This window comes from Pseudorca crassidens, chromosome 8 (assembly GCF_039906515.1).
Source record: "Pseudorca crassidens isolate mPseCra1 chromosome 8, mPseCra1.hap1, whole genome shotgun sequence".
In the NCBI taxonomy this organism is placed as follows: Eukaryota; Metazoa; Chordata; class Mammalia; order Artiodactyla; family Delphinidae; genus Pseudorca; species Pseudorca crassidens.
The window spans coordinates 56,863,425-56,877,052 of record NC_090303.1 but is presented as its reverse complement, the minus strand read 5'-3'; positions in this window follow the sequence as shown (position 1 = coordinate 56,877,052).

The window sequence follows — 13,628 nt, the reverse complement described above, 5'->3', positions numbered from 1 at the left end:
TTTCTTTCTCTTCCTTTCCTTCCTTCCTTCCTTCCTTCCTTCCTTCCTTCCTTTCTTTCTTCCTTCCTTTTAGCACTTCCTTACTTTCTGGCACTACAAGATACTCCAGGCTCATCTTATAAATGTCCTGCCCCAGCCCTACAAGCAGCCAGTTCTCCAAGGAGCGCAGCTCCTTCCACTGGAGAATGGTATGAGAATCCACGATCTGAATACTAGGTGTGCCTGATACTACTGGAGTCCCTGTCGATCTTAACCAGAAATACTAAGCTGGCATTTAAAAACTGTGTTTCAGTTAAAGCAAAGATCTGCTCAAAAGGCTATTAAAATTACAGTCTAGGTTGTTTGGGGTTTTCTTTTTTAAAAAGCAACTATGTGAAGACCTTTGTTTTGGACTTTTCAAATTCTCTTTGTAGTGACATGAAAAGTAAAGCCCTTTTTGTTGTTGTTGTTTTTCTCGGATCACCTTTCTGCTTGTAGCCTGATAAGTTCCAAAGTCTCTTCCTTTGACCTCAACTCCTCAAACATCCCCTTGGAAGAGCTGTGTAAGATTTTGATAAAAATCTTGGTAGACCTGCTCAACAGGGAAGATTGAGTTCAGAGACAGCCCATGCCTCTAACTGAATGATTCAAAGAGAAACTGAATTCCTTTTAAATGTGTATGTAGTTAAGTGAGTGTTTGATATTCTGCCTTTTCCTTATTATTTCTTCTCTATTTAGGGACTCTAAATGAAAAGTAATATTTATAAATCATTTAATATAACAGGAATATACTATAATTATATTCTACACAGTCTTAATTTAAAGGAGTAAATATACATTCTGGTCATTGTACTCAAAACTTGAATGGGTTACAACTTGAAAATTTAGTTGAAGGTATAATTTGCAATTTTTTTAACAAACAAAAATAACCTTTGCAATATATACAGGACATTAAATTAAATTTCATAATGTAATAGACACAAGACACGCGGAGTCCATAGCTTTCAGGTCTCAAAAGTAAAAAACATTTTCCTAAATCATTACCAGCTATAACTTAATGCTATTTGCTAGGAAATATACATTTCTAGAATCTGAGGGGAAGAAAATTTTGGCCTCAATCCCAAGTGATAAGAATTAATTGGGGCCTCTCCCTACCTTCCTAACTCCCACCTTTACCCCTTCTACACAAAGCGAAAATCCAGGACACAGACAAAACCAGAAGATCCCAAGAACTACCAATATACATTTTGCAGATTTACTTCCTATCAAGGGGACCAATCCCCAGAAAGAAATAGCTTATCGAATCCTCATTGTTCTTTTTTTTGTGATTTAACATGCTTTTGGCCTTTAGAACTTATTTTCTAAATTAACAAGTTAATCTCTACTTTTTGGTGTCTCTGTAACAAAAACAAGATATAATGAAAACAAATGTAATGGCTTTTGTTCAGGAAGTTCTTACCAACATCAAATTAGTAAAACATGGGGTCACCTTGCCCTGGACTCTGGCCTGGGGCTAAATGCATATCAGCAGGTTATTCTCTGTGGATAAAGCAGTTAGCACAGGGCCTGGCACATAAGTGCTTTATTAGCATCATAGTTACTGTTGTAGTTAACAACATTTAAAGGCAATGTCCTCTGAGTATAATACCTGCCCATGCAGCAGTTACAATGTCTGAGGACCTTCCCAGATTACCTACTGAGATATTTTCTAGGGACAGTGGGCAGACATGACCGTTTTGTGAAGTACTCATACCACATTTCCTTAAACCGCATCAAGTCCATGGGAAAAGGTATCAGAAGTTCAAAATTTAATCCCACTGATTCCACATAACTACTGATTCTTACACCTTAGCTCAACCTGGCACATACTGGGAAGAACCCAAGAGAATCAAAATGAATTTTCTGTCCAGAAGAAGTTAATTAGCACTAAGACAATCTTCGCATTCTGATTTACTCCATTAGCCATTCTTTCTAGTGTGTTTTATGACTCAGTGTCTCCTGGCTACTGGACAATATTGGAAGCCCAGCCTTTCTCATTCATTCCTCACTGTCCCTAGGGTTTCTTTCTTCCCTGCTTCCTGAGTGCTCTACCTGAAGGTGAATGAGGCAAGCCTCCAATGCTTTGCATGTGCAAGACCTCCCTTAGAACATGGGTTTTACTACACCACAGGAAACTCCATCCTTTCCTGACTCAGGTAGACTGGACACTCTCCATGAGCACAAACATGTTCGTTCCTGCTTTATTCACACAAACAGTTTGCTCAAACTATAAAAATGCTCACTTATTTTCAAACAGATTGTTAAGAGGAAATAATTTCCTCTCAGTTCACCATAGAAGCCATTGAATTGGACACTGGAAATATTTATTTAGAACAAATGAAAATCATTGTGTAGCAAATAAAATGAAGTACAGCCAGTATTGCTTCAGTGAAAGAGCAGTCACTACACCAGTGTTTTCGTGACTCCCAGGGACATCAGTCAGTTGGAATTCAGGAATGCCCTGATTCTGTGTTCTCCTGTCATCACAGAGTTGACAACCTTATATTCAATACCTTGTACCAAGCTGTCTAGTAGTTGATGTGGCACTTTTTAAGCAAAGTAAATAAACTGGAAAAGTGTTTAGTGACTAGCGGTAAAATAATGCTATACCCAATTCAAAAATGTGTTCAAGTGACAAGAGCAAGAAAACCGAATCACTTTACACAAAAACAAAAAGAGCTGACTGGCCTCAGAAATGACTTTTGCCTAGAGTCCAGGCTTTTTCTCTTACAAATCAATCTTAACTTCTTGTGGCGTCTGTAAGAGACCAGGAACTTGCTAAGAATCGTGAACTGCGAGGTATTTCAGAGCCCACCAAGATGCCAAGGCTGCTAAATTCAGTACAGATTTGCATCAGCGTCATGAGAACACATGGCCAAACCAACCAAAATGACTGGGATTGAAAAATATCATATGATGGAAAAGCAATGAGACATTTAAAAATATGTTTCTTATAGAAATTATTCTCATTATTTCATAGTCACACCATCCATAGTGACTTGCAGAAGCTATTATATAAACTCTGCCAATACTTAGATGGGTAATAGTGAAAGAAAAATTTCTGTAACAAGACACTAACATGAACAGTTACGGCATAACCTGTACATTTATTTTGGCCTGGTAAATACAGACATTACACAGCTTTCCCATAGCTTCTGTGGGTTCTCACTATGAGCACTAGGAATGCAGTTCATCTTTGAAAGCCTTTCTCTAGCTCTTCTCCTTTAAGAGCCCAGAGCACCTGTACTCCTGGTGTGTGTTTCCTGTTCACTGCTTGCATGTGCTCTGTTGGAAGCCTGAATTCTATCTGGTTGTATTTGCTGGGGGAAAAAAAAAAAAAAAAACGGAAATTTACTGTCTTACAGTTCTGGAGACTAGAAATTCAAGATGAAGGTTTCAGCCAAGTTGGTTCGTTCTGAGAGCTGTGAGACACCCTGTTTCACGCCTCTCCCCTGACTTCTAGCAGGTTGCTGGTAATCATGGGTGTTCCTTGGCTCACAGATGCATCACCCTGATCTACCTTCATCTTCACATGGCATCCTCCCTGTGCGCATGTCTGTGTCCAAATTTCTCTTTCTTATAAGGATACCAGTCATATTGGATTAGGGGTTCACCTTATTCCAGTATGACCTCATCCTAACTAATTACGTCTGCAATCACCCTCTTTCCACATAAGGTCACATTTTGAGGTACTGTATTGTTACAACTTCAACATACACATTTTTTTGGTGGAGGGACATAATTCACCCACTAACACTGGTCTTGGATTTTTTACTTTATTTTCTAATTATATGTAACATTTCTCTATTCCATGGACTTCCTAATCTTGATTCTCTTCTAATTTAGACAGCTCTCACACAGTTTTTTTTTTTAAACCTCTCCTAGTTCTTTTTAAGAACTCTGCTAGTTCTTCAAATGATAGGAAAATTGTATCCCCACGGCCTGTTTAAATTGTTGGGGATTTTTTCCTTTCAGTATATGAGCTATTTTTGGCTTTTTGATTTCTAAACAGTACTTACTGTGTACACTGTGTATATAAACAGGTGGCATATTTTGTTGATTGAGTGCTTAAAGAAACAGATGACCTGGTTGAAAGGTCAGTCCAAGATGGTAAAGGATCATTTTGCACATTGAAACTGAATGCCTAAAAGGATTCTATAAAATAAAGTACTGGGATCCTCTAAAAACAAGGGGCAGGAATGGAAAGCAAAGAGAAATTCTTCCTGTAATGTTCCAAAAACTACAAAATTCATATATCTTCCACTTCATATTTTTATATCAGTTGCAAAAGTTATGCACTGATAAAGAATTCAGTATGATTTATTTTAAAAACAAAACTTATTTTTTATTTATCTAGAAAAATTAAGAAAATTTCGTATGTTTTATGGTATATATTCCACCAGAATGCTAATTCCATGAGTATAGGCACTTTGACTCACTGTCATATCCCAGGGATTAGAACAGTACCTGCCACAAAGAAAGGGTCCCAATAAATATTTGATGATTAAGTTGTTTCAATTGTACTTCTTTGTATTCTGTTTTGTTTTGTTGGCTCAACTAAATCTCAGAGAAATCTGCTGCCCGTACCTGCCTGAACACCTCTACCACACACACCGCTCTAGCAGAGCCACGTTCCTGATGTCTCCATCACCTGAGGGTCTCTACACTGGCGTTAAAGCCCAAAGCCAATAGCCACTTCCTTCTACTGTGCCAGCAAGGCCTTACGATGCAGCAGTTTTGAAGACAAGAGGTAAAATGTGATTTGAAATCAGAACAGCATTAATTCTTTTTATATTTGGAGTTTATTCAGTAATAAAATTAAAGAAAGGACCCCATCACAGACCAATGAAATCAGATTCTCTGAAGATGCCCTTTTCTTCTTTAGACAGAGCTTCCCATGATAGAACCAGAAACTAAACGTTGTAGAATTAGTTGTTTTTATTCTACTTGTATTTTCAATTTTTATTTCCTTACCATTCTCTCTATGGTTTAACTTTTAAAAATTCCATCCTAGCTCAAGTGATCAGCACAAAGGTCAATGTTTGGTTCAGAGCATCAGAGTCTAGACATGGGTGTAGCTGTTGCAATAAAACTGAAAAGATCAAAAGATCATCATTGAAATAAGACTCAGGAAGTAATGAGAACAATTTGATCAATTCCTCTTAACACCTTGGAGTGTCTTTTCGTGGATGCAAACCTTGGGGTCTTCCCAGATATGTTTCATTAGAGAGGATGGTAAGCTCATACACTAGCCATCAATTCCATCCCACACTAGACACCTCAAAACAGAGAAGAAACCTATGGAGAAAGACAAGATACTAGAGGGAAGATAACTGAAGGTGACAGAAGAGGTACATGGTAGACAGAGATAAATATTTATTGAATGAATTTAGGCTGTGAGGTAGGTAAGACACAAGAACTGTGCTATATAATGCAGCTCCTCTGTACATGAATATTTGGACCCAAATATAGGAACACAATACTGCCATCATCAATATCAACATCAGCATCCTATTAGGAGGCAATAACTTTTGAGAGATATTATGGTGGAGTGTTTAAGAGCATGGACTAGAGAGTCCAACTGCATGGGTAGCATTCTGGCTCTGCCACTTACTCACCATGGACCATGGGAAAGTTCCTGAACTTCTCTGCCTCTACTTCCCAATCTGTAAAATGGGAATATTTGTACCTACTTCACAGATAACAGAGATTAAGTGTTAGCAGCTACTATTTTTATTATATACTCTGCTACCATATAATGATTCTGTATGTGTACAGCATGCTGAACCTTTCCATTGATAAAAGGTACTGAAAGCTGTATCAAATATATGTATATATAGATACATACATATATAGGTATGACACTAAATGATACATACATATATATACATGTATGTATGTATGTATAGGATGTATACAAGATAGGATATCTAAGCAGTTGAAATTTTTGTGATCTTATTAGGTAAATCATCAAAGTAAACTAATATTTTTCAATCCCTAAATTAGATAATTTCTGAAATTACATGAAATGCATACAGTTAGGAAGAAATCACAGAAATGTGTGTTGAGTTTATAAAAACACTTTTCAGTGCAGTTGTAGACCAGGGACTGAAGAAGTGGCCAAATCCAACCAGAAGTCAGAGAGCCAGGGGACCCAGGTGATGCAGTTCTTAGATGACAATGTCCTAAGGCAAAGAAGGAGGAAATGGATCTATAGAGGCAAAAAGAGGACAGCCAGCACAGTGACTCCTGAGGGCTGAGAGGTGCAGCTCCCTTCCCCGCTAGGCTACCAGAAAACTGACAGACATCAACTCTCCAGGAGAAAGAGTTCCCAGCTAAGGTTGAACAAGGCAATGCTCTCCCTTCTTGTCTCAGCTCTCATATTGTAAACGTGTCCTTTTTGCAGTCTACTTCATGCCACGTTTTTCACATTTTGTGCCCTTTGTTGGTGATTTTGCTGTGTAAAATGGCCCAAGATAGTGCATGTGCACTGTTTCTAAGTGCAGGAAGTCTGTGATGTACCTTACTGAGAAAATATGTCTGTGCTTCATTTAGGCTTGAGTTCTTAGACTTGACACAAAAAACATGATTCATAAAAGAAAAAATTGACAAATTGAACTTCTTCAAAATTTAAAACTTTGGCTGGTGAAAGGATGAAAAGATATGCTATAGACTGGGAGAAAATATTTTGCAAGCCATATATATAACAAAGGACTAATATCTGCAATTTATAAAGAACTCTAAACATTCAACAGTAAAATAACAAACAATCCCGTTAGAAAATGGGCAAAAGACATAAAGAAACATTTCACCAAAGAGGATACAAATGGCAAATAATCATTTGAGAAGAGATTCAACATCATTCATTAACCATTAGAGAAATGCAAATTAAACCACAATGAGATATCATGACACATCTATCAGAATGGCTAAAATAGGGGCTTCCCTGGTGGCGCAGTGGTTGAGAGTCCGCCTGCCGATGCAGGGGACACAAGTTCGATCCCTGGTCTGGTAAGATCCCATATGCTGTGGAGCAACTAAACCTGTGTGCCACAACTACCAGGCCTGCGCTCTGGAGCCCGTGAGCCACAACTACTGAGCCCATGTGCCACAACTACTGAAGCCAGCACGCCTAGAGCCCATGCTCCACAAAAATAGAAGCCACCACAATGAGAAGCCCGCGCACCGCAACGAAGAGTAGCCCCCACCCGACACAACTAGAGAAAGCCCATGAGCATCAACAGAGACCCAGTGCAGCCATAAATAAATAAATAAATGCTTTAAAAAAAAAAACTACAGAATTTAGGGAGTTCCCTGGTGGTCTAGTGGTTAGGATTTGGTACTTTCACTGCCGTGGCCCGGGTTCAATCCCTGGTCAGGGAACTGAGATCCTGCAAGCCATGTGGCCTGGCCAAGATTTAAAAAAAAAAAGCAAAACAAAACAAAACAACAACAAAAGACTATAGAATTAAGTTCATTTAATATAACAACTGATCTAATTGGGTTTTACTCTACCATCTTACAATGTGGTGGGGTTTTTTCCTGCCTGTTTAAGTTATTTTTCTCTTTTTTCTTGTCTTTTTTAAAAAAATTAAATACCACTTTATTTTTCCCATTACTTTGAAAATATACTATTTTAATATGATATATTACCTTATTAGTTTCCCTAGAAAACAGGGAATTCCCTGGCAGTCCAGTGGTTAGGACTCATCACTCTCACTGCCAGGAGCCTGGGTTTGATCCCTGGTCTGGGAACTGAGATCCCACAAGCTGCATGGCCAAAAAAGAAAGAAAGAAAGAAAGAAAATACACCCTCTTCCTGGAAATGCAAGGATCTTAGAATATTTCAATTTTATTTATTTTTCTATTGACTTATATACTATTGCTGTCATGTATATATTTCAACTACAAAGGACATTACTCTTTGACCAGTGTTCATTTGGATTCAACCACATATTTACCTATTTTATTGCTCTTAAACACATTATTGACTGGAGACATGTTAATACATTTTTAGAGAGTGATACAATTAACATCACCATGCGAAGTTGTTAGAGCTTAACATTTATCAAGGGTTCATTATACAACTTGTGATTGTTATCATTCACATTTTGCTCCATTAGGTTTTTGTTCCAACCTTGTGTATATTATAAAAGTAAATTTTTCAAAAATGACGCATCACAAAATTTTGAGTGAAGAAGAATTTTTCAGTGAATTTTATGCAGATACTTTCTCTGATTGTCTCAGCAACATATATAATAATGTCTCAGAAGATGACAGTTCTTCGGAATATAGTTCTGATTCCGACGATGTGAATATTAGGCCAAGAAAAAGACAAAAAACCTTAGTGATTGGTTCTGATGTGGAAAGTAAAAATGAAACTCACGGTGCTAAAGAATGCTCCTTTGCTTCTATAGAAGAGTGGATTGAAGACATTTCACGAAAATTAGAAGACTTTACAGGTGTGGCAGGTGTAACTATTGAATGTAAATAACCTGCAAAGTAATAGTGAAATAACAGAATTAATTTTTGGCCAGCCAAAATAAAAATCGCCAGTCATGGGCATTAGTTTCTGCAAAAATCCCCGGTCAATAGTGAGTTAATCTCGGGACTTCCCTGGTGGTGCAGTGGTTAAGAATCCACCTGCCAATACAGGGGACATGGGTTCGAGCCCTGGTCCAGGAAGATCCCACATGCCGCGAAGCAACTAAGCCCATGAGTCACAACTACTGAGCCTGCACTCTACAGCCTGCAAGCCACAACTACTGAGCCCGCATGCCACAACTACTGAAGCCTGCGCACTTAGAGCTTGTGCTCCGAAACAAGAGAAGCCACTGCAATGAGAAACCTGTGCACCACAACAAAGAGTAGCCCCCGCTCGCTGCACTAGAGAAAGCCCACGTGCAGCAACAAAGACCCAACGCAGCCAATAAATAAATTTATTAAAATAAATAAATAAAATGCCAATACGATCATGTATTTTAAAAAAATGAGTTAATCTCTAACTTCGTCTCTGATCTCCCAATCTGGAATCACTCTCCTTTTGTCTAAAGAACACCTTTCAGAATTTCCTTCAGTGTGGATATGCTGGTAGCAAGCTCAGTTTTTGTTTGAAATGTCTTTATTTTTCTTTCATTCTTAAGAGATATGTTTGCCAGATAAAGAATTTAACTTGACAGTTATTTTCTTTCAGTACGTTGAAGCTATCCATATACTGTCTTCTGGCTTCTGTTGTTGCTGTAGAAAACTTAACTGTCTAAAAGGTCTTCGAATGTGTTTTTCTCATTTTGCTTTAAGTTATTATCTTTGTCTTTGGTTTTTTACAGATTTGGGAATCACAGGGTTTCTTGAATCTCTGGACTTATATCTTTCAAATATTGCTTCTACCCCATTCTCTCTTCTCTCCTTCTGGGACCCCACGAAAAGTACATTATATGTTAAAACTGTATCCTCTTAAACTTTTTCTTTTTTTTGTATTATTATTTTAACAGCAGTTTATTTATTTATTTATTTTTGCTGTGTTGGGTCTTCATTTCTGTGCGTGGGCTTTCTCTAGTTGTGGCAAGCGGGGGCCACTCTTCATTGCGGTGCGCGGGCCTCTCACTATCGCGGCCTCTCTTGTTGCGGAGCACAGGCTCCAGATGCGCAGGCTCACTAGTTGTGGCTCACGGGCCTAGTTGCTCCGCGGCATGTGGGAACCTCCCAGACCAGGGGTCAAACCCGTGTCCCCTGCATTAGCAGGCAGATTCTCAACCACTGCGCCACCAGGGAAGTCCTGTATTATATTTTTAATCTTGTATTCTCTTTTGTTTTTATCAGTTCCAAAATTTCTATTTGATTCTTTTTCACATTTGTTATGTCATATTTTTTGAAAATATACTTTCCAGTTCCCTTCTAAAATTTTCAAGCCTGTCTTTTATCCCTAGAACATAATAAACAAATGTTTTATAGTCTGTCTGATAATTCTAAAATCTGGAGTCCCTATGATCTCTTCCTTGCTTCTGCTGGTTCTCACTCATATTGTGTATCTAGTTATCTTTCTTTCTTTGCTGAGCACTTTATCTTAAAACTTTATTGTAGAAATAATTTGAGATCTAGTCTGATTTTATCTTCTTCCAGAGAGAATTTTCATTTGGTTTTGCCAGGTGGCTGAAGGCAACAGAATTCCTTATTCCATATTCAAAATTTTAGGTTTCCCTTGGCCAACCAGAAAAGAAGTCAGGCTACAGACCTCGTAAGAACAGTTTTCCTTTTAGTTCACCCTCACACCCAGGGTGTAGCCCTTTGAAATGCTGACCTAATGCAAGAGTTGTTTACCAGGTACCAGGTTCCACAACCTCTGCAAGAGCTGAATTGATATTATAGAGATATAGGTAGATATCTAGATATCTATAGATAAATAAGCATGTGGCTATTACCACCCAGTGTGCCCAGTGATCGCTGCATCATAGTATTTACACACTTGGGAAGGCCCCTCCTACATTGTACCAGCGTTAGTCTCTGTGACCAATGGTAGAAGTGATGGTATATCATAAGATTATAAAAGGTTATAAAAGACTGGCCTCTGTCTTGGGTTCTCTCTCAGTCTGGGGGAAGTAAGCTTCTACAGTGTAAGCAGTCCCAACCAGAGGCCTTCAGCCAAGAGCCGACAAGGAACTGAAGCCTGACAACCATACAAATGAGCTTGGAATTGGATTCTCCAGTCCTATTTGAGCTCTCTGTCCAACAGTTTGTGACTACAAACTCCTGAGACCCTGAGCCAGAATCAGAACACAGCTGAGCTGCTTCCAGATTCCTGACCCACAGAAATTGTATGATGATAAATATGTTTGTGTTTTAAGCTGCTGAGTTTTAGGGTGACTTGTTATGCAGTAGATAACTAAAACACCCGGCTTTTCAAATTGTCTTCAGCAAAGAGTTCGTCTGCATTAACTACTCTGTTGTTCCTGGAAGCAGAACTTTTGACATTCTGTTTATTTTTCTCCTTCCCTAACATCTTCAGGATTGGGGAAATTTTTAAATTCCATTTTACCTTTAAGTGTTTCAGAAGTTATACACTCTATTCCTATCCATTTAGTGGTTATGCTTAAAGTGTTAACATGACTACTTCAAGAACAATATACTGAACTTAAAACTAAACTCTGATCATACTCTCCCATCTTAAATGTTATAGTGAATATTTTAACTACTTTGGCTTTTACTTTCCAAATTAAACATTTTTATTTTTTATACAGTTAATGTTTTCATTAGATTTATCCACATATTTACTTTTTTCACCCTTCCTTCTTGAATTTCAGGCTTCCTTTTGGATAATTTTCTACCTTTTTTGAAGTACATTCTTTAGAGGTTTTTCTAGTAAGAATCTGTTGGTGATAAACTCTCACTTTGCTTTTCTGTAAATATTTTTTGCCTTCATTCTTGAATAAAAGTTTAGCTAGATACATAATTCTGGCTTTACACCTATTTTTTCAATCAGTTGAGATGTTAAGGACTTCTATTTTTTACTCTACTCTTTTACTTTACTGTTCAGCTACTCTACTGACTTCTGGTTTTCATTGTTGCTATTGAGAAACCTGTTATACGTCTATTTGCGATTTTTTAAGTAGATAATATTTTACATCTGATTTTTTTTTTTTTTTTTTGGCCGCACCGCATGTGGGATCTTAATTCCCTGACCAGGGATCAAACCTGTGCCCCCTGCAGTGGAAGCAGAGTCTTAACCACTGGACCTCCAGGGAAGTCTCTATACCTGATTATTTTAAACACTTCTCCTTGTCTTGAGGGTTCTGATGTTCCACCAACATGTGTCTTAATGTTGATTTTGTTTATCCTGCTTGCATTCATGTGCTTCCTGAATCTGAGATTCATGTCTTACATAAGTTTTGGAAAATTCTCAGACACTATATTGTCAAACATAGGCCTCTCCTCAATTTTCTCCATTTTATTGTTCTGGAACTCTAAATAGACCTCCTTGTTCTATCTTTCCTATGTCTTAACTTCTCTAATTTCTCTCTTCTATAGTCTACCATTTGTTTTCTATATTACCTTTAGTAATTTCTTTATATCTACCTTCCAGTTCATTATTCTTTCATTTGTGTCTTTTTTTAAAAACTGTTTTTAAAATGTGCTTTGTGGCCCATTCTTTTGAGTTTTTAATGTGGGATGGCTGGCCATATTTATTTATTTTATATTTTTTAAAAACCAATTAATCTATAATCCAATCACTCAAATATTATCAAAAACCTCCATCTACCTATATGCTCCTCCTCATTCCATTCCCTGGCCTGCCCTCTCAGAATTACAGTATGTATTTGTGTTTATCATTTCCTTTAGTTGTAGCTATGGCTTAGATTTGCTTGTCCTTGAATTTTCTATAAAGCTTATCATACTATATTAAGTTTATTTCAATGATTATAACTTTCATTTATCCAAGTTATCTTTGGCTCTTTTTAAAATCTGCCACATTATTTTTGATAGTCCCTTGTTTGTTGCACGTTTTTGTTTATCTAAATGTTTTCAATGTCATTTCATACTATACGTTGTAAAGATAAATAAAAATTATTTTTTCTGTTTATAAAGGAAAAAGAAACCATTTCCGCTCTCTCCCTCCTTCTAAGAGTGTTTCCTAGGAAAATCTAAAGAGCCTAAATTCTCACTCTAACCTTTTGGAATGTAAATAAGTCTCTCTGAAGGCCTGGGCTTCAACTGTTTTGAAATGTAAACACCTCGGAAGATACAGCTTCACCTTGGGAGCTTAATGTAGGTGTAACCATTTGTTTCTCAGGAAAATAAAAGTTTTATTTTTCTTTTGAATGAGGACAACTAATTAAACAAATGGCTACCACAAATCCCAAGTGAACTTAGGGTGAAGGAATGTGAAAAAAGAAAAATTTAACTAAGAAGGATCTGGCCACAAACTGTGATGTCAAATCCTCCTATGGAAAACAAGTTACTATTAATCCAAATAATAAGTGATAGTCGTGCTGCCAAATGGAAAATAGGGTACTACTGATCCCAAAGCCTCATGTTATATGCTAGCTAAAAACAGCGTGAGAGAAAAGGATTATAATTAGCTTAGCTGTATAAATTGTGTGAGGTCTTATTCTGATTTGGTAGTTTCTTGTGGATTACCTATATACAGCTATTTTATAATGTGCTTATTCAACAATAAATGTGTTTGCTTTCTTTCCACAGTGATGTGAAGAGGTCTCTCTTTGTTGATAAGGTTTTTACTTCCCCAACGATATCTAATAATTCCAACACCTATGGACTGTAATTTTTCTCTTTGTTGTTTCTCATCATCATTTCATGCTTGGCATTTCTTAAGAGTGTGGGAATTCAAGGGGCCTCGGTTGAGACATTCCTCTGGAAATTTGAGTTTGTTTTTGCCAGACACCAGAATACACTGCCCATACACAACTACTTTGCTCATTTTTCTGCTAGAGGTTCCTTAGACCATGCAGGTAAAACAAAATCAAACCCTAAACCTGCATGAGGGCAGACCTGTGGTTATGAATTATCAGGGGATACTTTTTCCTCCCACCCAGTACCTAAGGCCAAGCCAGACAAGACTAACTTGGTTCTTCCCTTTGCCAGTAAGCAGACTATAT